Here is a 24,853-nt window from a genome sequence, read left to right as displayed (position 1 = left end):
AAGCCTTAAGATTTTTACCACAATAAATGATTGGTTTCAATCAAATGCTGCTAAAACGAAAGGCAAGGCCCACAGGAGTAATTACCAGTCTCTTGACTGAAACAAAGGGCAATTACAACAAGCTGAAGTATGCTCACAATAGCTGAGCACTTGATTATAGAGTGCTGCAGCAATCAGCATGCAAGAGACTTATTTTGCCTACATGATCACTGTTTGATATTATTGTGAGGGGAGGGGCTCAGTTAACACAAAGCCTCATTCTCCCTTTTTAAAACTTGTGGTGCAAACTTAAAAGATTGGAAATGTTCTAAACAGAGCTTGAACTAGAAGCCCAGTGAGGAAAACACACAAAGGCCTTGTCTACACTGGCAAGTTGCTGCACAGTAAAGCAGCTTTCTGCGGTGTAACTCCTGAGGTGTGCACACTGCCAAGCCACTTAGTGTGCAGAAACTGCGCAATTGCAGCACTGTAAAAAAACCACCTCGACGAGAGGGGTACAGCTTTCTGTGACAGTGCCGAGGTGCCAGTGTAGACCCCATGGTTGATTACAGCACCGCAGTTGGCCTCTAGGAGGTATCCCACAATGACTGTTCTCGCCTCTCTAGTCATTAGGTTGAACTCTACTGCCCAGCCCTCAGATGAACAACCATGAGCCCTACCCCTTAAATTCCTTGGGAATTTTGGAAGTCTTTTTCCTGTTCGCTCAGTGATGTATGCAGTGGTCTCAGTGCATCTTTCCAGTTGACTATGCCTGCTCCATGCACCAGGCGATCCCTCGCTTGGAGCAGTGCCGAGCTGCTGGACCTCATCAGCATTTAGGGAGAGGAGGTTGTCCAGTCTCAGCTGCACTCCAGCCATAGGAATTATGATACCTGCAGACAGATTTCACGATGCATGATAGAAAGGGGCCATCACCAGGACACGCTGCAATGCAGGGTCAAAGTGAAGGAGCTGCAGGACACCTATCACAAGCCATGGGAGGCAAACCGCCACCCCGGTGCTGCTCCCACGAACTGCCAGTTCTACAAAGAGCTGGATGCGATATTCGGTGGCAACCCCACCTCCACAGCGAAGGCCACTGTGGATACTTTCGTGGATCGCATGCCAGTCAAGAGTGGATCAAACCAGGAAGAGGAGATCTTGGATGAGGATGTGGAGGGGGAGGGTGAACCAGAGGCAGAGGACGACTCAGAGATCAGAGATGCATGCAGCCAGGATCTCTTCTCTACCTTGGAGGAGGCTAGCCAGTCACAGCTGTCAGAGCTTAATGAGGTGCTAACAGGAGGGGAGGCTCTTGGTACGTGGCTTTGATTTTGGGAATTGCTGAAGCGAGTTGTTGGGGGCAGGAGGGTTGCAGAAAGCAGGCTTGTGTCTGTACGATGCGCGTACCACCACATGCCTAGAACAGGGTGCTGATTGACTCCCTCACTTCACAGAAATCTGCCTCAGATCTCCACAAAACTCTCATGGAGATACTGGGAAATCCGCTGCTAAAGGTTCTTTGGCAGAGCTGCTTTCTGTCTTGCCTCATTAAGGGTAACTTTCCCATGCCACTCTGCCAGCAAAGGTGGGTGGGAAGGGGGGGAACCATTCCTACACACAAGTGAGCCACATAAGGGCCAGGGCGGAAGCCACAGTCATGGAGAAGACCCTCCCTTGATTCCCTGCTCACCTCAGCAGTGAGATATCTTCCATAATGAACACAGCATGTGGAAAATGTGGGGACAGTAATCATTATAAGCCCGCCCCCCCCCCCCAGTGCTGGTTCTCCCCAAAAGCCATGTGCCCAGTGTACAGTACAGTCCTGGAACACTGATTTCCCCTGCCCCTGCAGTTACTCACCATTTTGGGGGTCTTGTGGCTCATGTATGCTTGCCTGGGGTCAGCTAGTTAGTGAGAGGTATGTGAATAGTGGCTGTGTTTTAAATCACTGAATCAGTGCTCTGTGTGTTGCAAACAATGCTGCTTCTGTAAAATGTTGCACTTTAGCTTCACAGATATGATCTTGGGAGCCCAGCCTCTCTCTTTCTTATCACCAGCTGAATGGCTGTGCAGAATTAGAAAGTGGCCATGAAGAACTAGAGGACGTTCTGCATGATGTCATGATGCACTCCACGGCCGAAAAAATAATTGAAGGAGTGGTGGGAAAGCAAGAAGAGGAACCAAAAAGAGAACACAGCATGCCAGGACGAAGCCACGGAGCGGCTCTTAAATGTTATGGAGCACCAAGCGGACACACTCCAGGCACTACTCGCACTGCAAACCGAGCAGCTCCATGCCCGCCCCGACCCTGCAGCCACTGTTGCAAAAAACTCTTTCCCATGCGCCCCACACACACTGCCAACACACTCTTATCAACCTCCTGATTCCAGTCTGTACCTGCTGCATTCCACTCTTCCCCCATCCCAGTCCAGCACTAAAGACTCCCAGTACCCACCCCACTCAACACCCCTCCCTCTGCAGTTTAGCCCAGCTGAAGTACAGTACCGGCTGCACTGTACTCAAAAGGAGAAGGTTGGATAGGATACTTGGACATATACAAATCTTTAACTGTCCTGGGACCCCACCTCCTCCTGCAACCCTCCTGCCCTCCAACCCCCACAGTGCTGATATTTTTTTTTGTTTGTCTCTCTCCTCCAGTAGTTGTTTTTTGAATAAAAGAATAGTTTTGGTTTGAAAGCAATCTTTCTTCCATTAATTGAAAGCAAACTGTGCCCTGCAAAGCAACATGGAATTTTCATAATTCTTCATAGTGCATCGTCTGCACCAATCACAATCGCCTCCTAGCATTACAAGCACTGCATTCCTGAGCATAGCAACAAATTTTAGTGGCTTTCAGCTTCAAAATGCTGCCTCTAGGCATCCCTGATCCTTATGGCCCTGTGCTGTGCCCCTCTAATAGCCCTGGTCTCTGGCTGTTCAAATTCAGCCTCCAGGCAATGAGCCTCAGCAGTCCAGCCCTGAGTGCACCTTTCACCTCTCCTGTCACAAATACTATGGAGCGTACAGCACGCAGCTACGAGCATAGGAATATTGTCATCAGCCAGGTCCAGCTGCCCATATAGGCAGAGCCTGTGGGCCTTTAAACGGCCAAAAGCACAGTCAACAGTCATTCTGCACTTGCTCAGCCTGTTGTTGAGCTGCTCCTTGATGCTGTCAAGGTGCCCCATGTATGGCTTCATAAGCCATGGCATTAAGGGGTAGTTGGGGTCTCCCAAGGATCACAATGGGCATTTTGAGTTCCTCTATGGTGATCTTCTAGTCTGGGAAGAAAGTCTCTGCTTGCAGCTTCCTGAACAGGCCAGTATTCTGAAAGATGCGTGCGTCATGCACCTTTCCAGATCAGCCTGCGTTAATGTCCATGAAACGCCAGTGGTGATCCACAAGCACCTGGAGAACCATTGAGAAATACCCCTTCCAATTAATGTACTGGTGCCAGAATTGGAATATGTGTGCCACTCATTGCCCCTTTGCAGTTAGGGAAGCTCATTTGTGCAAAGCCATTCACAATGTCACACACACTGCCCAGAGTTATGGTCTTTCGGAGCAGGATGCGATTAATGGCCCTGCACACTTCCGTCAACACGAGTCCAACAATCAACTTTCCCACTCCAAACTGGTTAGCGACCGATTGGTAGCAATCTGGAGTAGCCAGCTTCCACAGTGCAATTGCCACGTGCTTCTCCAATGACAGGGAAGCTCTCATTCTCATGTCCTTGCACAACAGGGCTGGGGCAAGCTCATCTCACAATCCCATGAATGTGGCTTTCCTCATTCAAAAGTTCTGCAGCCACTGCTCGTCATCCCAGATGTGAATGGCATTGTTTCCCAAGCCCAAAAGCAGCATTCCACTGTGGTCAGCACCTCCATGAATGCCACAAGCAATCTCGTGTAGTAGCTACTACGCGTGGCAAGATCAATGTCAACTACACTGTCTTTGTAGTTTAAGGAATAACTCCACTGACACTTGTGACATGTTAGTGAGAGCAAGCAGCGTATTGGTCAATAGTGCAGGATTCTTTCCTGCAGACCAAAGAGGCACACTGACTTGGGGCAAGTCACTTCACCTCTCTGTGCCTCCATTTACTCTCCCATTCTTGGTCTGTCTAGTCTCTGACTCTGTTCTTTGGGGCAGGAATTCTCTCTTACTACATGTTTGTACAGTGCCTAGCACAGTGGTGGGCAAACTACAGACCAGGAGCCACATCTGGCCCTTCAGATGTTTTAATTGGCCCTTGAGCTCCCAAAAGGAAGTGGAGTCTGGGGCTTGCCTTGCTCCGCGTGTGCCATGGCTCCGCACGGCTCCAAGAAGCATTAAGATGTCCTCCCCTCTGGCTCCTACTCATAGGGGAAGCCAGGGGGCTCTGCACATTGTCCCTGCCCCAAGCGCTGCCCCTGCAGGTCCTATTGGCTGGGAACCACAGCCAATGGGAGCTGCAGGGGCAGGACCTGTGGATGAGGCAGCATGCAGAGCTGCCTGGCAGTGCTTCCACATAGGTGCTGGAGGAGGGACATGCTACTGTTGGGAGCTGCTTGAGGTAAGCCCCATCTAGAGCCTGCACTCCTGACTTGCATCTGTGCCCTAAACCCCAGCCCTGACCCCCCAAAAACCCTTTGATCCCAGCCCAGAATACCCTTCTTCACCCCCAACCCCTCATCCCCAGCCCCATGCCAGAGCCTGCACGCACCCCAGCTGGAGCCCCCAAACCCCAACCCCCGCCCACAACCCTCTCCTGCACACTGAACTCCTCATTTCTGGCCCACCCCAGAGCCCGCACCCCCAGCTGGAGCCCTAACCCCCACCCACACTCCAATCCCCAATTTCGTGAGGATTCATTGCCCGCCATACAATTTCCATATCTAGATGTGGACCTCGGGTCAAAACGTTTGCCCACCCCTGGTCTAGCACAATGGGGTTCCAATATTTAATACAGTCTCTATGCACAGCCAGTCACAAAGTATCTCTTGAGCACTCACCAGACTGCTATGAGAGATCCAGCTGCTGGATCTGTTGCAGCTCCGGAGTCTGAACAGAGTCCATGCATTACCCCTGGCTTGGGGGTCTCTAAGTTCCCTGTCCAGTATCCCCTCATGAGGGCTGAGACCTCACGAACCAACTGCCCAGCCCCTGGAACCAGTACTGATCAGGGCCGGCGCTTCCATTGAGGCGAACTAGGCAATCACCTAGGGCGCCAGGATTTTGGAGGGGCGGCATTTTGCCGGGTGGGGGTGGCAGGCCGCTCCGGTGGACCTGCAGCAGTCGTGCCTGCGGACGGTCTGCTGGTCCCGCGTGGCTCTGGTGGACCTCCACAGGGACAGCTGCATCAGCTCCACCGGAGCCGCAGGAGCAGCGCGGCGAAATGGCCATGCGCCTAGGGTGCGAAAAACTCTAGCGCCGGTCCTGGTACTGATTCTCCATTCCCCACCATAGCTTAAACACACCATCCCCCAGAACCAGTGTTCCAGGTCCACAGGTTAACTCTTCAAGAGCACAAGGCATATGTAACTTATAAAACACACCCAGACAGACTTTGCACTGGATTCTAAAATACCATTGCTCTTTCTTTAACAGTACAAAAAATGCAGAACTAAACAAAAATAATAAACCCCACATGCATTTCCCTGCCTCATTTTCTCCACTACTCTGGAGTTTTCTTTGAGGTGCATTCTGGGCGCTCTGGAGGTGGCCAGAACTCTTCTGCTGAAGTTTGAAACCTCTCTTTCCATCTAGGTCAGCTTGCTTTGACATTGGTTGGTCCTTTAACTCCATGGAGTTGAACCATGCCTCATATGTTCTCCAAAGCCTCCTCTGTGACTGGTCTTGCCGACTCACCCAGACACTGTGGTTTTTAAAAGTGAGCATCAAGTCCCTTTTCTTTGTCCTGGTGCTGGCACTTTTCCACTCTTCAGCATCAACTACTGCAGACAGGTGGGAGAAAACTGGTTCTTCTTTCTTCAGCTAACCCATTGTCCAAAGCTGCTTCCACCTGAAAAGGCAGTGGTTGAGTTCTAAAAAGCCTGTTGTCCCTGGGCAGGACATCTGAAGAAGTGGGTTTTTTATGCAGGAAAGCTTATGCCCAAATAAATCTGATAGTCTTTAAGATGCCACCAGATTCCTCATTGTTTTTGTGGATACAGATTAACATGGCTACCCCTCTGATACTTAAAAATCTGTCAGTCATATGCAGCCATTTAAAAATTTGTCCCTTGTAAGCTCTTTGGGCATGAGACTGTCCGTTATTATATGTTTGTACAGCACCTAGCAAAATGGGGCTTCAACCTTGAGGGTCTCTAGGCACCACCACAACAAATGTGATAACAATTTGAATTTACTGTATATTTGCTAATAATCTTGTTTATGTTTAAAATACCTACTGTACAACACTAGTATTTCTTTAGTATACATATCCTTGTTGCTCAGTAAGTACAAACATTACACTCTGAAGCTATCAATCACACACAATACTAAAAAAATTATTTACAAAATCATTTTTCTGTTAAATATCTGAGTATTGAATTGCTGGTATAGTGAGCAGGGGAATCCCAGGATTGCTGGTGTTACAATTCATGCGGGGGGGGGGGGAGGAATCAAGAGTCAATCTTTTTTTTCCTCCACTTCCCTCCCAACCTCCCTTCATCCCCTGGTTTTATCATTCGGCATGAGCCCAATCCTCAGCTTTTTAAAATCAGCAGATCTCCACTGAAGTAAATCGAGCTACACCAATTTATGCAGCTGAGGAACTGGCTTGACACTTTATTCTGAAATGAATATAACACTTAAGGTTTAATTGGAGTAAGTTTTAAAACTTATTTTCTGATCTGTTCTTTGCAGTTGCTAGTGCCAGAGATCAAACTAATTAAACAGCGAGCCAAGAAACTCAGATTAAAGTGGGGACATATAAAAATCAACCTTTCATAACCTTTAGTGCTTAAGAGTCTTCTGTGTAAATCCTACAGTTGTTTCAGTTGCCCCTTAGTTATGCTCCCTGTACTAGAAATAATCTAAAAAGGTCAGTAAACTGAAAGAAAACGAAGATGAAGGTGAAATAAAAAAAGAGGAATAAAACCAAGCTTTGCTGAGTTTAGAGTCTGCCCTTCTAGAATCCAAATGTCATCCAAGACTGGAGCCAGACCAGGCATTTTTAGAGGTTGAAAATTATCTGATTAACATTTTTCACCAATGCTATTAATTGTTGCCATTCACTATCAGACTTACTGATTCCAACAAGATGAGAAGCAGCAGCGAATTGGGAGAAACTGTTCTTCAAATATTCCTGACGGGAATGTTGACACTTAAATTCTGTGGGAACAATTTCCCAATTTTTGCAGGCTCAAGAAGTTTAGATACTTTGCATAAACCTTGGATAAACTCCCAGATTTTGTTTTTTATATGATCCCAGCCCAAACTTTGAGCCTTTTGAGGTTTGCTCATTACTTATTTCAGACTTATTTTTTATTTCATTGAATTGGGTAAGTAAAAAGTGAGTAAAGAGACTCACAATTCTTCATAGAGATAATGTAGTTGGGTGCTCCATGAGCAATTCCTCCATACAACAAGAGTATTATGCATGTCTTGTAACCGTACCTTCTTGGGCCACAACTGAGAATGCCAAATTCAAGACAAACTGCTGAGAAATAGAGCAGATACACCCCAAGATTGGTGGTTAATCCCCCATAGGATATACCAAATCAGCAACAAAGTAAATTTCTGTTTCACCACACTGGCAAACAAGAAGTCATAAAAGCACTTTCCTTAGACATTCTAGTCCTTGTATTACCACTGAAAACACCAGACTTAGGGATGTTATTCTTTAAAACCAATCTCTTCACATAAAAGGTTCTTCTGATCCCAAAGGACCAGCCACACACCCAAGTCAATATATAACTTAGTTTTTACCCAAAAATCATGCTGATGCTAATTCTTTAATATCTAACACAGGGATCAGCAAACTTTGGCACGTGGCCCATCAGGGAAATCTGCTGGTGGACCAGGACGGTTTGTTTACCTGCAGTGGCTGCAGGTTCAGCCGATCGCAGCTTCCACTGGCCATGGCTCACTATTCCGGGCCAATGGGGGCTGTGGGAAGCGGCAGCCAGCACATCCTTCAGCCCTCGTCGCTTCCCGCAACCCCCATTGGTCTGAAATAGCAAACCACGGCCAGTGGGAGCTGTGATCAGACAAACTTGCAGACACTGCAGGTAAACAAACCATCTCAGCCTGCCAACGGATTTCCCTGACGGGCCACTGCCAAACGTTGCCGATCCCTGATCTAACAAGAAAGAAAGAAAGAAAGAAAGAAAGAAATCAAACGCATACAGTAATTGCAAAGTTCTTGTTTCAGGTTTATAGCAGTGATGGAATAACTGCTGGCTTAATAAGTCTCTGGTTGCATTCAAATCATTGGAAGAACTTCAGTCCATTGGTTAGAATGCTCTCATTAGTATAGTCCATAGTCCAGAGGTTTGGGAAGGACAGAAGCAAAATGGAGGGGTTTCCATGGCCTTTTATATCTTCTGCCATGTGGAGGGAAACCTATTATGTCAAACAAAGCCCTCAGCACAGCTAGTAGAAAATTACAGATGACGAGATGGGAGTTTGTAGTCACATGGGCAAGTCACCTGTGCATGCCCGATTTCACTTAATCATTTCAGGAAGCCATTACCTATAGTCCAGACAGTACGTTTGCAGGACAGTCCATTCAGTGTAGATGGGCGTCTCTCATGGTCCATTGTCAGTTAAACGTTTCTTGATGCGCCATTTAATTTGAATAGTCCTTCCAACATGTGCAGGCTAGATACCTTGTGAGCGTTACCCTAGGAGCAAACATCTGAAATACAAAATTCAAATACAAAAAATGATGCATGCATACAGATAGTATAATCATAACCAGCAAATCGTAACTTTTTCATAGATATCTTACATGCCACATTTTGTACAAGATTTGTTGCAAATATATAACACGGTTGCAACAATGATCTATATGGTCATATTTTAATTAGATAACATTACAGTAATTAACAAACTTCATTGACTTGTCCTTTATGTAACAACACCCTGACTGGGTTATTTGTGAGGCCTAATTCTGGGACCTCTGGATACAGATGCATGAGCCTCTACTGAATGAGCTAAGGGACCATGAATGTTAGCTTGAAAGCAGGAGCAGATTCAGCACACTCTTTATGTAGTCCGGATACTAGAGAGAAACAAAGCCCTGACTAATGTAGGTTACATCTATTAGGCACATAGACTTAGAAGCCTAAGGATTTTGCATGCCCAGTTCTCAGATTGCAAATCTCAACCTTAATAGTAATGCAGTAATATAGGCTCAATTCAAACTTCTCACTCAGGCAAAACTCCCAGCAAGCAGAATATGAACTATTATTTGTAAATATTCTGCTGTCAGCTGAACCTCTGAAAACAAACTTCCATTGATGCAGTTGTTAATTTATCCCAATCATTCCACCATCTTTGACTCCTTTGCCCTTCTTTCTCATCAACTCTTAAACCTAGCTCATCCCCAACATCCACTTTCTCTATTGATGTTCCCATGCTTTTGCAAAATTCCCTCCTCACCCTCAAAATGGTCTAGTCTTTCACTGAACCAGCATAGTACTGATGTGTCCACATTAAACAGTCAATCATTTCTATAACAACATGTTTCAGAGTGGTTGCCGTGTTAGTCTGTATCAGCAAAAAGAATGAGGAGAACTTGTGGCACCTTAGAGACTAACAAATTTTTTTGGCCATAAGCTTTCGTGGGCTAAAACCCACTTCATCCAAGTGGGTTTTAGCCCATGAAAGCTTATGCCCAAATAAAATCTGTTAGTCTCTAAGGTGCCACAAATTCTCCTTGTTCATTTCTACAATGTTATCAATCACTCTAGTGAGCCTCAGAACATTCTGAGAGCACTTTTAAAGGCTTTTTATTCTAAGTGCTGGAGAAGGTTGACAGATTGACAGCAATAGGGACTGAAGTCCTATAGTAATCCAAAGGAGACATACAATATAAGCAATGACTGTGTAAACCTCCAAATACTGCTCTAGCAGCACACCTCAATGTGACTACTCCAGGGGACGAGAAATTAGTTGAGACTGCTAGCAACAATGCTATTTTGTGCTCATCTAGTGTTGGGATTCAATTGAAAGCACTTTCCTATGTGGGTGGAGAGGGATAGGAGAGGAAATTTTATTTGGAATGATTCCAACACTATACAAGTTGTGTCTGTGGTTTTAATGCCATTTACACTTGACCTCTGGGAAAGTGACTGAGAGTGAGACCACCATCACCCTCCCAGTTCAAGGCCCCATGTTCCCTTCTGCACACAGACAACAGTTCTGCCTCTGTACAATGCTGCCCTCTTCACCCCTACTCCTCATTCTGCACAGAAGGTGAGTAGAAAAGTGATGATTCCCCCAGGAGAGGAGGGAACCCTTCGTTTGGGGGTTAGAAAAAAAAATGGTACTCACAGCTATGCAGCATAACTCAATGATGAGAAAACGTTTTTGTTTGTTTCCATCAGACAGGACAGTGTACTCGAGTCTAACATCACATACAATTAGCACAGTCACTGATACTCATTAATCACATGAGAAACTGTATCTGTCTCCCACACCTCCCTCTCTTAGCAGAGTCATTTTTTACATTGCATAATGTTGCCAGTGACAGTCTCCCGGACATTTAATGGCCCACACGGAGTTAGAAACTTGAGGCCTGAAGGGTCAATATAGTTTCCTCACTCTCTGCCTCTTTTTCACTTGGTAAGGGACTTGCATAACACACAAATAAAGGGTGGTCATTAATCTAGAACAGAAGCTCTCTGTAGAGCTCTGACAAAGGCAATATTCTCTCTCTTTTCTAGGTTACAGACAACATTTTTAGGAGACACAGTGTCCATCACTAGTTATTGAAGTGTGGCTAGAGAATGGAGTCTCATTGGTGTGGCCCTCACATTCCAACAGATACAAGGATAGTCTGGCAGCTAAGCTACAGGTTTGCAAGTCAGTAGATGTGAGTTTTCTACCTGCCCTTTGCCACAAATTTCCTGTATGACCTTGAGCAAGTCACAACCCCTCTCTCTCTCTCAGTTCCCTCATCAGTAAAATTGGGTAAGTACTAACTTCACAGGGGCTTTAGGGAGGCTCAGTGCACAAATATTTTTGTCAAGTGAGACCTTCAGATGGACACACAGATTTGGCTGTGTCTTTTTACAGAACTGTCTGAAAGAAAGGGCTAGATGTGCTGTGGAGGAGGAACGGAGTTTGTTGTAAACACATCTGCTCCAACATCTGCTCAGATATTATACTTAGTGCAAAGGGTTGTGGGGCATGCAGGCTTGTGGCCCAGAGCATGAGAAACACAAGGTGCCAACAAAGAGTGCAGACAGATATTCATTTGCTGGTGCTGATGATCTGCATGGGGAGAAGAGACAGGAAGGAGTGACTGGGGCACTAAAACAAGGGGTGCTCCTTTTGGTAATGCTATGAATGGGGCTGAAGTTGACAGGTCAAACAGGGGAAACTACAATGCACACAACCCTATGGTTATGTATGTATTGCAATAAAAGACCCGGGCATGGCCACAATTGGCCTGGGTCAGCTGACTTGGACTTGCAGGGCTTGGGCTGTGGGGCTATAAAATTGCAGTGTAGGCATTCAGACGTGGGCTGGAGCCCAGGCTGTGAGACCCTGCAATGTGGGAGGGTCTCAGAGTTCAGGTTGCGAAATCTATGCCGTTATTTTTTAGCCCCGCAGTTTGAACCCTGCAAACCCAAGTCAGATGACCTGGGGTCTGAAACTCAGTGCCACAGGCTTTTTTAATCGCAGTATAGACATACACTATGGGATTGCTGAGGCAGCAGAGGACTAAACCCTACATTGTTTCTCATTCACATGGTCACTGTAAGGCTCGATGTGCATTGCAAGTGAAAAGAAGAAGAAAAATCACATCCGCATAAAGAAGAAAGAAAGAAAAGCTTACATACACATCCACCTGGATACTCATGGCTGAGATTTTCAAACCTGCCGAGTTAATTTAGACACCTAAATCCTACTGAAATCAATGGGAGCTATGCATCTAATTTCTCTAGGCTTCTTTAAAACTCTCTGCTGATGTGTTTCACATCACATGAGCAAATAAGTTAAACGTGTATTCAGTAGCTGAAGAATAGAAAGAATTTTGTTGCAGAAAGGCTAACTAGTCCTACTTCCTGTTGATTGGTTCTCAGTTCTCAGTCTCACTCTTTTGTTTCCTGTCTTTGGCAGGGTTTTTTTGTTTGTTTGTTTTTCTGTTTTTTGTTTGTAATCTGGTTCCTTGTTGTTTGGTGTTTCAAAAGGGGAGATTATTTTTTAAGCAATATTTAGCAAACTTCTTGTGGTTATCAGCTAAAACATTCCTAAGCTTCCCAGCTTTGCTCTGCAGCCGGCCTTACATAATATCTCTGAAACAGCTGCAACCATAGTTCTGAGGTTGATTTTTGAGCTGGGGAATAACAGCTTCAGACACTTGGATTTTGTTACACTTCACACAGTACAGTTTTAATTTCTTTCCATGGCTGGAGAGCAACCATTTAAAAATAAAACACCACCAACAAAGGATAGTTTTGCCATTTTAAAAATACACAAATCTTATAAAAGGGTTTTCCACTGTGATATTAGTACTTCAGATATTGAAATGGCCACCTGGCATGAACAGATAAAAATGCACTGGCGACTTTTAAAAGGTCAGGTATTTTTGATCCTAGCAGATATTTTGAAACCATAGGAGTGAATCTAATTTGTTAGCAGCAAACGCGTAGGTTCTATGGAATCTACACATTGATACACCACCACCAATTATATGTATTATAGCATTCACACAATACAAAAAAAATTTAATTAAGGCAAAAATCAAACTGAAAGGACAATTTCCAGAAGAGGAAGAAAAAAACAGAGAGAAAATGAATTATTTCAGACTAAAAGCAATTATATTTCGAAGATGGAAGCATTTTGTAGCACAACTGTCAAGATGTTACAAAAAGATTAAAGGTTTTTTTTTGTCATTTAAAATTTGTTTCTAAGACTCAGAAAAAAAATCTGCGGTTTAGTTTGTGATTTTTAATAAGATTTCTCAATAGACACTTTTCAGTTGGAAAGAGAGAAGCTAAAAAAATCGGAGGCGGTAGTGCAAGTAAGTTCACTCACAACTTTGATCTAGTATCATTCACATTCATTGTTATGGCAGAGTCAGACAGACTATTTTTGCTAGAGGTTGTGCTCTCTATTATATCTATTGTCGACAGAAAATAAATGCATTTTGTGAAGCTTTTGCAGGTTGCAAGCTGCTGCTAGGGTTAAAGTCTCAAAGAGCCAGAGTAATTTGTTTGAAAAAAAACTCTGAAAAGTTTTGATCAAGAAGAAAGATGGTTCTATCCAGTCAAAACTATTATGTGCACCATGAGAAAACCTCAAATGAAATTGAATTTTTTAATGCATGTTGGGATACCATACTATCCAACTGTTTAAATCCACAGTCTTGACTATTAAGCACTTAGGTTGTTTTGCAAACACTTTACTACAACTGGGCATAATGCTTATTGTCAGGAAGACTCAGGCTCTGATTTTCATAGAAGAAGACCAGAATCATAGAAGACTAGAGTTGGAAAAGACCTCAGGAGGTCATCTAGTCCAACCCCTGCTCAAGCAGGACCAACATCAACTGTTAGTGTACAGTTAGTGTATCTATGTACTCAGCACAACGAAAGAGAAGCAAAAAGGTGGCTTTAAGAAACCTTTGTGCTACCCATATTCTGGGGTCATTCAGTTTACTCTTAACTTTTGTTAGGTAAATAAAGCAAGTCCTCACTCACCTCTCCAGCACCCGAGTTCGTGCGGAGTTGGTATGGGGCACACAATTCTGTCAGAGACCAGACACCAATTGCGTTGATCAACGGGCTCACACTATCCTTAGCTCTAAAAGCTTTAGATTAAGTGTGGCCCCTTTATTAGGGATGAGCATCAATATTTATACACAGAAGTAAACAAAGTGATTTAACAAAAGATAATGGTCATGCATAATCAATCAAGATTTTACAGGAAAAGCAAGTTAACAAGTAAATGCATAGAGATAAAGGCTAATGGCTACTTGAGAAAGGGGGTGTCATGAGTAGTTTGCAGGTCAGTGCTTTGTTCAAAAGGGTTCAGGAAGGATTATGCAGAGACAGCCAGTCTGGGTGTGTTTTGGCTCCCCAAAGTTCACCAAAAGTTTAGACCCAACACTTACATACTACTTCTCTTTTTCCCATATGAGACTGAGGGAAAAACCAGAGTGCAGCAGGCTCTGGGCATGGCCCCCTGTTACAGTAGCGGCTGGTAGCAAGGCCAACATAGGGTTGTTCCAGCACCTCTGTGCTGTCAGAGAAGCATCCTTACTCTGGAGGCATTCTCCCTAGCCCTTTCATTGACCCTCTATGTTGCCAGTGTGCAACAAAATGGATATTCAGTCCCCCAAACCACAGTGGGACTGCTCATGGTACAGTCCTCCCCAGTGCTTAATTTGTAATGAAAGAGGCACAAGAGGTCAAGCAATTAGGTGCCGGGGCTTAAGCAATTTCTTTACTTTCCTAACGGACATGGCAAGCCCAGAGGTGCCGGGGCTATGAACTGCCAAGCCTAGAGGTGCCAGGGCTCAGCCCTGGCACAAATTAAGCACTGACCATACTGGGACTGTGTGGCTCAGGGTAGTAAGCACTGTACAAGGTGGAGTAAACACAAGAGTAAATGGCTGGGGTAATGAATCATCTGGGGGTTGAGTTCAAACCCTTTTGTGAGCCAGTGAATTTTAGATGGAAAAGAATTCAAGAACCAAACAGAAGTGCCCAAAGAGGCAGAACACCAAAATCAAGTGGATATATGGAAATACCTAATTAATTATTGTAAGCAAGTAAAAAGACTGACAAAAGGTTCCTCTAATTCAAGGGGAAGTATTTTGTTTTTTGTCAGTATAGCCTCTGATCTGACCTATTGCACAGGCTTCAAACTTCTCAAAGTCCAACTTATTTCATAAAAACAATAGCAAATGAAATACTGAATATGCATGAAGCATTGTTGGTATTTTAAGGGTTTGTTTTCTTTTCCAGGAGACAGCTCAGCTGAAAGCACTGAAGTGAATTGCTAATTATGTCTCTCACCATTTTGTCCAATTCAGTTAGCTTGATAAAGTTGGAGTCCTCATGCAGGTGCCTCACTTGCAGCATATTTTAACACCCAAACATGGATTAGAGCAATTTTATTTTAAAAAATGTTTTCAGTTCCCAAAGCTCTATCAGCAGCCATGTTGATTCTCTGTCTTCTATTACGATTACTTAAAATCTTTAGAGTCACTTCTAAATTTGAGATCGTGAGGGTGGCTGGGATGTTTTTATCGCAAAGTGTAAATTCTAATATGCTCCCATACAACTATATAGACATACATGACTATAAAGAAATATAACAAAGAACCTTGGAAAAATTAAAAGTCTGGTTGAGAGAGCTGAATGGCTCAGGGCACCAGTTAGGATCTCTGCAGACACTAGACTGCTGAGTCTATGAATTATGATCACACCAGCCGTGACCAAATGTTGTTACTATCTTCTGAGTGCTCAGTAACTTCTCTTTTTCTTGATCTTCTGTGCTTATGTGCAACCATTAAGGAGATATTAGGGGCTGTATTCCCACTCCTTGCACCCAGGTTTTTATTGTCCCTGTTGTCCACCTCAATATGGCTTCAGAACTAACACAGCCAGCCCTCCCCGCACCGACACACAGACAAATTTTCTGTTATTGCACCACCGCTTCTGTGGTGATTACTGAATCTTATGTCTGCAGCAACTACTGCACTGAAATTAGGGACATTAGTGAGTAATTTTGTTTTCCTCCAAAACTCATTTGCCCACTTAGGCATCCGATTTTAGCTGCTTTTGCCCTTGATTTTATCACTTCCAGAAAAGCTGAGCTCAGTGGTACACGGGGTTCCTTTTCATTACTGGTTGGGAAGCACTTAAATTTTGCATGTACAGTCTCTCCTTCTGCTTGCTGAGTGTCTAGGAGCATAATAGGTCTCTTGTTCATACCTTTAATACACTCCAATGGGAGTAGTCTCTACTGGGATTCTACCTCAACAAGCTCAAAGTTCCCCTTCTTCACAGGTGGAGGAGTTGGATCCTTAGACAGGCAGGCACCTCGGCTCTTGCTATGTTCACTAGCTTTTGGAATTTTTTCTCCATCTTTGATTTGCCATGAGAAGTGTCCAAGGGCTCTGGCACAACTCCAGGAGCTTTCATCAGGCCAAAGCCTTTTTGAAAGAAGTAAGTAGGCTTTCCCCACCACCTAGACCTTCCTGGGATGGATTTGCACTGAAGTAAGTGATTTGAGAATCTGGCCCAGAAATTGTTACAGTCTCTCTTGGGGAGGAAGGGGAGGAAATGGAGACTAAAACCCACTTGAATCACTTACTTCAACACTTCAGGAGGGACATATGGCCAGGAGCCAGAAGTTATTGCTGTTGGGGTCTTTCTAGCAACAGAACAAGGTATAGCTGCTACCACTATTGCAGTCTCGAGCATGGGTGAGTCTGAGAAAGAGGAGAATAGGCTGCTGATGCTCTGCTTTGCTCAGGCTTCTGTCCCTAAAGCCTCTTTTGTATTGCCATGCAGAGGCCAGGTGAGAAAAGTGGCAAGGGGGAGGATCACCTGAGCAGCCATCTGTGCAGTCCAGTGAACGGCTGCTGACCAAGTTAGGAAGACCTACCTTCAGCCAGAATCTTCAGTCTCTGAAGATCTCTCATCAGAAAGACTTTACCCTCAGCACACAGAGGGAGAGAACAACAACACTGGCTGTGTTCCTTCCCCCACCACACTACATTGGGGCCACCATTTTGAGAGTTAACAGGACTATTTCTCCCAGGAGAGGAAAGAGGAGCACCTCCCATTCTCAGGGAGAGAAAGAAAATAAACATGCAGATGGGCAGGGAGGAGCTGAACATATTAAAAGGAGGAAAAGGGAAAATAGCTTAAGACAAAGGGACCAGGAGCATAGACTAACACAGACAAAACACTATAGTAGAAGTGAAGGGCAGGCTCCTTAATTCTGGTCCACAGTCAATTGTCATCTCATTACTCTGGTCTAGAAGACCCTACCTATCAGTTACTGATCAGTCAACATGATTCAGGGCAGTGTTTTACCATTATAAACTTCTTGGGCCAAATTCAGGTCAATGGATTTGCACTCTCCTGTATCTTTCCTCCACATATAATTTCATTCTTTAATTTACATAAATAATCAAGTGTGGTCACCTTTCAGTCTGAGTTGTACCCTGAGCTGAATCAAGCCATTATTCCAATGCCCTTCTCCAGTTTTTCCTTCTTCCCATGCCAATGGGCCACTCTGTCAGCATCATCAGTCGAGTAATGCTCCCTGTAAAGCATAAAACAAGGTGAATTGATTCAGCTGCTCCTGAAATTCATTTTATGCTAAGGTTTTCTGATGCTGGAGAAGAAGCTCTTGCTGTAAGCTAAATTCATCAGTGACACTTCATAATTCACATTTTGCTCCTTTTGCCTTTTGAAGTGTCATGTTACATTTTAATAAGTTCATGATGTGTTTGTACCCATTTTCCATTATTTGATTTTAAATGTCTTCCCTTATGTTAATCATTCCCTTTGCTTCCTTTTTGTCTGAACATTTGACTGCATCATTATATTTAGAGTCATTCATAGCAAATCATTTATTGGAGGAATTTAGGGAAAGATTTCAAAATATCTAAGTAATTTAGGAGCACAAATTCCATTAACTTTCAATGGGACTTGTGCTTCTAAGTAACTTAGCGCTTTCAAAAATCCTACCTTTAGCCCCTTTATCATTTAGAAAATATTGCATACACAGACTTTGAACAATGTGGCAAGGCATCCCTTCTGCCTCACCAGACTTAGCGCTTCCTCCTCTAGCAGGAACAGGGCCTGGGAAAAAATCATCTCCCCACTCTGGATTGTGTCTATCTTCCCTCTTCGGGGTTTGTTTCTCAGAGCCTTCCTGGTAGGCCTTGGAGCAGGCCTGAGGAGTGCTCCTCTGCCAAACAAAGGGAAACGAGTCTATAACTCACCAAAACAAAAGGGAATATCTTTCCCTGGTCCCCCTCACTGGGGCAAGTGTTGCCCTGTTGCTGACCCCTGGTTGTCAGTCCTTCCCCTAAACAGGCACTGGGTTTTGAGTGTCTCCCCTGTGAGGAGGAACACAGTATCTCACACTGGAGAAGACTATTTCCCTGCTGCCTCCAGCCTTGCAGCAGTGACAGATTTTAACAGGTTTCAGGCTACCCTTAATTGGACTCAGGTGTCCCTAATTGACCTGAAGTAACCCCTTCCCAGCATGTAGGAAAAAGGGCCTTTAGCATTCTAGGACTAACATACCCATTCTCCCAGACCCTTCTGCAGCTTTCTGGCCTGACTTTGTCATAACAGTTACTGATAAGGATGTAAGAAAATTATGGGTCTTAATTTTATTGTGGAAACACCACTTTTTATACACACTACACCTTTTTATAGTAACCACACATTTGAGTAGCATTGCAGCCATGCACCAAATCATAACGCCACTCACTCAAATCTGGCCCAACCACCCCTATATCATACCAAAGGAGCTACAGGCCAAATCTGAGTGAGAGGCGTTGTGATCCTGTGAGAAAATGGTGTTGCGACCTAGTGCACAAGGTCACAAAGTCATTCCAATTTGACCCAGCTGCCTTTCTGTTACGCTTGCCTTCAAGAGCCAAGTAGGTCTCTTTTTTACTGACGCCCTGCTTTGGAAGGCAGGCTGTATGCCTTGCACAAAAATTGCAACTTTAACAAGCTGTGGAAGTAACTTTTGAACCTCCCCCACAAAAAATCACAACTTTCTTACAGCCATACTAACAACAAAAACATGCTCATACACTCAAACATTGGGTGGGAACACATTCCAGGCTTTGGATTCCTTGAGTTACTTCAGCTGTGCCTTTGACTATTTGCTCTTCGTTATGCATGGTATATGACTGGTCCCCAACATCACATGAAATTGCAACTACTCTTTGAGTGGGGACTGAAATGTGTAACAGTGTAGAGCACCTCTGGCAAAAATGGAGAATACCTGTACTCATCTGGGAATACATTTATCCACAGGTAAATTTAAATCTCCACATGAAGAGCTTTTACCTAATATTTGTACAAATAAAAACTGGTTCATATGAATACTCATGAAGAGACCAAAATAGGGTGGTTCATGCCCCTGTTGTCTAACACTTGGCACTTGCCTATACAGAGAGTTATACCAGTTTCACTAATGGTGCGAATTTAAACCCATGCAGACACTCTTAGTTCCGTTTTAAAGCTTTTGATTAAATGTATTAACCAGTTTCATCAACACTTAAACTACAGTGGTCAGGTGTCCAGTTGAAAGGGGACCTGACAGCGTCCAGTCAGCTCTACTGACCAGACACCCAAAGTCCAGTGACTGCAGGTGGGGAAGAGGCCAAGTCAACACCCACAACAGCCTCTACTCAGCCAGAGCCACCTCCTACCTGCATTGGGCAGCTGCAGCTCCCAGCCCCGGTAAAGCAGGTGAATCTCTCCTGACCCACGCAAGGATGGGAGGAAAGGGGATAAGCAGTGAGTGACGGAGGAAGGGGGAAAGAGGAGAGAATGGGGGACAGGAGCAGGGTCTGGGTGGAAGGGATGGGACAGAAGCAGATCCTCAGCGGGAAGGTGCAAGGAAGGGGAGGTTCCAGCACTCCTGCTGGAGTGTCCGGTTTTTAAATATTACAAAATTGGCAACCCTAATCTAAAAACTCTTAAATCCAAGTGAGTGTGTCTACACAGGAGCTGCATAAACCCTTTTTAAATGGGTGCCAGCTTGTGTATAAATAAGGCCTTACATTGTCAGATCTCTTAGGCAAGGACCATCTTTTTGTTCCATTTGTGTACCGAGCCTGGCACACTGGGTCCCTGATCCTTGATTGGGGCCATTAAGTCCTACCACAATACAAATGATTAATGCTGAAAATGTTCTGAGGAACAGAAAGGGTTATTTTTACTTAGTCTATCCTCTAAAATGTTAGAAGCTGAATGACTAACAAGAAGAAAGATTTCCAAATGTTTTCCGATCATCCTTAGCTCAAGGGTATTCTTGTGGGGAAAACTGCTTAAGGTTTTCTTGAACAGAACTTTTCTCTGATTAAATCTCTTCTCTGTTCACTCTGTTCCAGAAATGGCATCATCATGATTCTGATAAGCTGATGTTACACCATATCTCACTTTGCAATCCCATTTGCACTTGCGGTGATCATGGAAGAATTTTTTCCCCCTTCACTTATATACGAGATTGAGCTGTTATGCAAAGACATCAAAGCCCAAAGAATTAAAATCCCACAGCAAGTTGTGAAAACTACTGAGGCATGAGGAGAAATATTTGTAGAAACTTCAGAGATCACAGCAGTAAAAGGATGCCGTTAATAATTACTGCTAATTAAAAATAACACCCACTCCACCTCCTAGTGCCCCCACCCAACTCTTCCAGAAGAAAGTAAGTGACCTATTTCCTACTGGGATCACAAAGTCACAGAATCCAGAAAAAATATCCTAACACATCTCTTCCGTTTCTATCTCCTTGCCAAGTCAGGGTTGTACCCGCCAGAACATTTTCTAGTGTTTGACCCAGAATAATTTTAGACGTCCTAAGCAAAGGGTTTTTCATATCATCCCTTGGGAGACTATCCCACAACCCAACAACTTCCTAATAGACAGGAATTTCCTCTTGATAAGCAGTCTGTTATTATGATTTGTATTTCCATAGTGTCTGGGAGCCCCCTTCTTGGACAATGACCCCACTTATAGGCACTGTACAAACACAGAACACACAGATGGTTCTTGCCCCAATCTAAGTCAGTTTTTGCTGTTAGTTTCATCCCATATTCCTAATTATACCCCCAGGTGGCACCGAACAATTCCTCCTCCATCCTGGTACTTACATCCTTTGGGCTAAGATTGAGCCTTTAGGCACAGCCCTGAGTAAGGGGCCCTATCCCAGGAGTAGATAATGGAAGGCACTGTTCTTCAGAGACTCATCTCTGAGAGGGGAGGGTGGTAGTAATTTGCTGCTGGCCTATATCTGTAGGAAATGATGTCACCCTCACACCAGCGCAGATCTTCTGGCTGGCATACTGTGGGGGTGGAGAACCCCAAATCTCTCTGTCCATCTGCTATAGGAGGAGAGGAAGAGAACTAGTGGGCAAGTAGATTACTTTGGCTGTAACCTCTTTATGTTGAGAACTTTTTGTTATGTGTACACAGTGAGGTCTTGATCCTGGAATGCTTCTAGGCATTAGCATGATACAAACACACAACTAAATCCAAACAACCACATCCAGACCAGACCTGATGTCCTGGTAGACTACAAAAGTATGTATGGGGGATTCTTACTCTACTGCTAAGGGATGTATCATAATCTAGCCCTTCAGATAGCTGTAGATAGTTCTGTCTTCTCAAACAGAGAGGTTCTCTTACCCTTACTAATGTTGAGTGGTCCCTTTGGAATGAATGGGACCATTTAAAGTGTAAGATACTACTCAGCATCAGTTAAGGTTGAAAGAAACAGGCCTTCGGACATTATTTACCCAAAGCTCATATTTCAATATCTCCCTCTAACTCACTCTTTCCAGGCTCCTTGTCATTGTTATTGCCCTCTTACAAAATGTTTTTCTATCTATTTGAAATTCTACGCTATTCCAGAATATGCTGCATGATCAAACTTCTTATGAGTCTCCATTTTATGAATGACCCCAGGAGCAAAGTGATTAAAAGATAGCCCTAGGATGATCCAGATACTGTTGAACCTTTAAGGGTTTAGACACCAGAATATAATTGCCCAGGTTCAAATTTGGCCATTTCACCTGTATTAACTTTCTTCCTCTTATGAAACTATGCAATAGGGACCTCCATACTCATAATATCAGCTTTGCACCTCACTGAAAGAACATTCAAAATCCCTAACATCATGCTGAGATATTGGCTTAATACAAATTCAGATGGAAGAGAAAACTCAATAAGTCATAAACAGCATGTTCCTTGGATACCGTTCACACAAGTGCTAAGAAGCAGCAAGATCTAGTGGACAGGAATCAGGAGGCCTGGATTCTATTCCTGGATCTGCCAATGACCTACTGTGTGATTCTGGGCAAGTCACCTCACCCATTTTCCCTTCAGCCTTTGTCTGTCACATCTAGTTAGCTGATGAGCTTTTTGGGACAAGCACTTAGTCTTATGTATGATTGAACAGTGCCTAGCACAATGGGGTTCCAATTTTGGTCAGATTAGGTACTACCATAGATAACAATAATACTGATTCAGCCTGATCCTGTTTACCTTGTAACAGCTGTTGGGGTCATAGCACAAAATGGCCTAGTGCAGAGTATAATGCTCTGCCTCCCTTTTGTTACCCATAGAATCACCACCACTCTTTGGTAGCCAGGGCCGGTGCAAGGATGTTTCACACCCTAGGCGAAACTTCCACCTTGCTCCCTCCCCCATCCCTGAGCCTCTGACCTGAGGCATGCTCCCACGGCAGCTCCCCTCTTCCACCCTGAGGCGTCCCCCCTATGGCAGATCCCCATCCCCCACCCTCCGCCCTGAGGACTCCCTCCCAGCTCACCCCTGCTCCACACATGAGCACTTCAAGCACGCCGTCGCTGCTTCACTTCTCCCACCTCCCAGGCTTGCAGCGCCTAAGCTGATTGGCGCCACAAGCCTGAGAGGCGGGAGAAGTGAAGCAGCCATGGCGAGCTCGGGGAGGAGGCAGGGCAGGGGTGAGCTGGGACTGGAGTTCCCCTGCATGCCGCCCCCCCCACACTTGCTGCAGGCGGCCCTTTTCGCGCTCCCCTGCCCCAGCTTCCTCTGCCTAAATGCAGGCGGCGACCGGGGCGGCCAAAGATCCTGCCACCATGGTCACTGCCGAAGAAAATGCCGCCCCCCAAATCCTAACGCCCTAGGCCACCGCCTAGGTCGCCTAAATGGTTGCACTGGCCCTGTTGGTAGCCCTACCAAAGAGGCTTGCTGCACTACATATTATTCCCATTTGTCTTGCGACACTTGTACAATTTCTAGTACATCCAAGGTATGATGTTTCTATGATGTTATTTGCTGGCACTGAAATGTCCTTTTTGGAGATGCACCTACCCTGAGGCAGCATTAGCAGAAATGACATTTAAAAGATAAGAGGCGGGAAAACTTGGGACTAGAGACACAAAGGGATTTAGGTGCCTAAATCCAAAATTTAGATCCTTAAAACCCCATCTCAGCTGCAACCTAACCCTGCAGGCATCTAAATTCCCTAGGTGCCTAAATTTCCACCAATAAAGTCCCTTAGGCTCCTAAAAATCTGCCACTAGGAATGTGTACAACTGCCACGGTCCTGACACCCCATGTACCTCATGCCTAAGCTCCAGCAAGTTCCTCAAATGAGGCATCCCCCAATCTAGCTTGCCTGGAGGGCCCAATCCTGTAGGTGTTCTCAGATGCTGCCTAGCGGATTGGACCCCACGCAAAATGCCAGCCTTTGGGCATAATATTTCATTACTAGAAATTACACTGAATTAGAAGAACAGAGATATCTTTTGCCACTGCTATAAAACTGGGGGGGGCGGTTACCACTTGGTGGTTATTTGCTCAGTGTGAAAGGCTTTGTCACTTTAATCCAGTTCCTAATGGACAGGTGTCTCCATCACAATTGTCTTTCTCAGAAGAGTGGCCAAAGATTGAATAAAAATGGAAACAAACTACTCCCTTCCACCACTTCCAAAAGATGTTTGAAGCACATTGGAGGATCTGTGTGGTGGGGAGTCTGGATTGCTGCTGACTGTTCAGTGGCTAATTACCATATCCTTTTCCACTGCTGTCAATCCAGAACCTCTCACTAGCATTAAATTCATAAAGGAGGGGAGGGGAAGGCTCCCCCTGGTTAAAAAGCACTTTATTAGCTGCATATCTGTGGTCACAAATTACTGTTTACCTGTCAACTGGGCTCTGAACACCCATAAGGTATTCTTTGAAGTTAACCTCTTGGATTTAAAGAGAATTTTAAAGAGCTGTTGAAGAACTGTTTGATCTAAAATCTGACTCTTTTGAAGTTGAGAGTTAATGGAAGATTATTTTTATTCACAGTGATCAAGCAGTTAATGAGATAAAGTGATGGAGAGGCAGGCTTAATAGCATATGTGGTTGCATTGTACGTTAATCCTTACAAAACAGAAAACCCAGAGGTAGTCAAGGCCACAAGAGTCAAAAGCACAATGAGAAAAATTAACTCTTCATTGAACAAAGCTCTTTTTGCCAGACCCCAAACATTTCAGCACCATTTTCCAAACTCCCTCTCTGATGCGTGGTGAACAGATGAATTTTTACTCACACAAGAGCAAAGTACAGTTAATAAGAAGCTCAGCCATGCTGTTTTTGCCATTATCTCAGCACGCTCCCTGACACTTGCCTGATGCACCAAAAACTAACATCCTCCTGGAAAGGTGAGCATGGATATAGAAAATGAAGGCCTAGTTAAAAGGATGAGGACTCCATGCATAAAAAAGCTGGCATGCAGAGGGGGTAAATTCAAGTTTCAGGCTGCTTTTTTGGAGATAGCACAAATGGGTGTTGGGCTCAGGATCCTGAAGGTTTCTACCCCACTGACTGAGAGGCATCCTGAGATACTGTGTGTGTCAGGTTGCCCAATGAAATCTTCAGCTAGCATATACCAGAAATATAAGTTAGAGCTGCCTCTAGATTGCTCTAAGTCATGTGGCGGACAGGACCAGACGGGCAGTCA

Source organism: Gopherus flavomarginatus, chromosome 7 (assembly GCF_025201925.1).
Source record: "Gopherus flavomarginatus isolate rGopFla2 chromosome 7, rGopFla2.mat.asm, whole genome shotgun sequence".
NCBI lineage: Eukaryota > Metazoa > Chordata > Testudines > Testudinidae > Gopherus > Gopherus flavomarginatus.
This window is presented reverse-complemented; position numbering follows the sequence as displayed.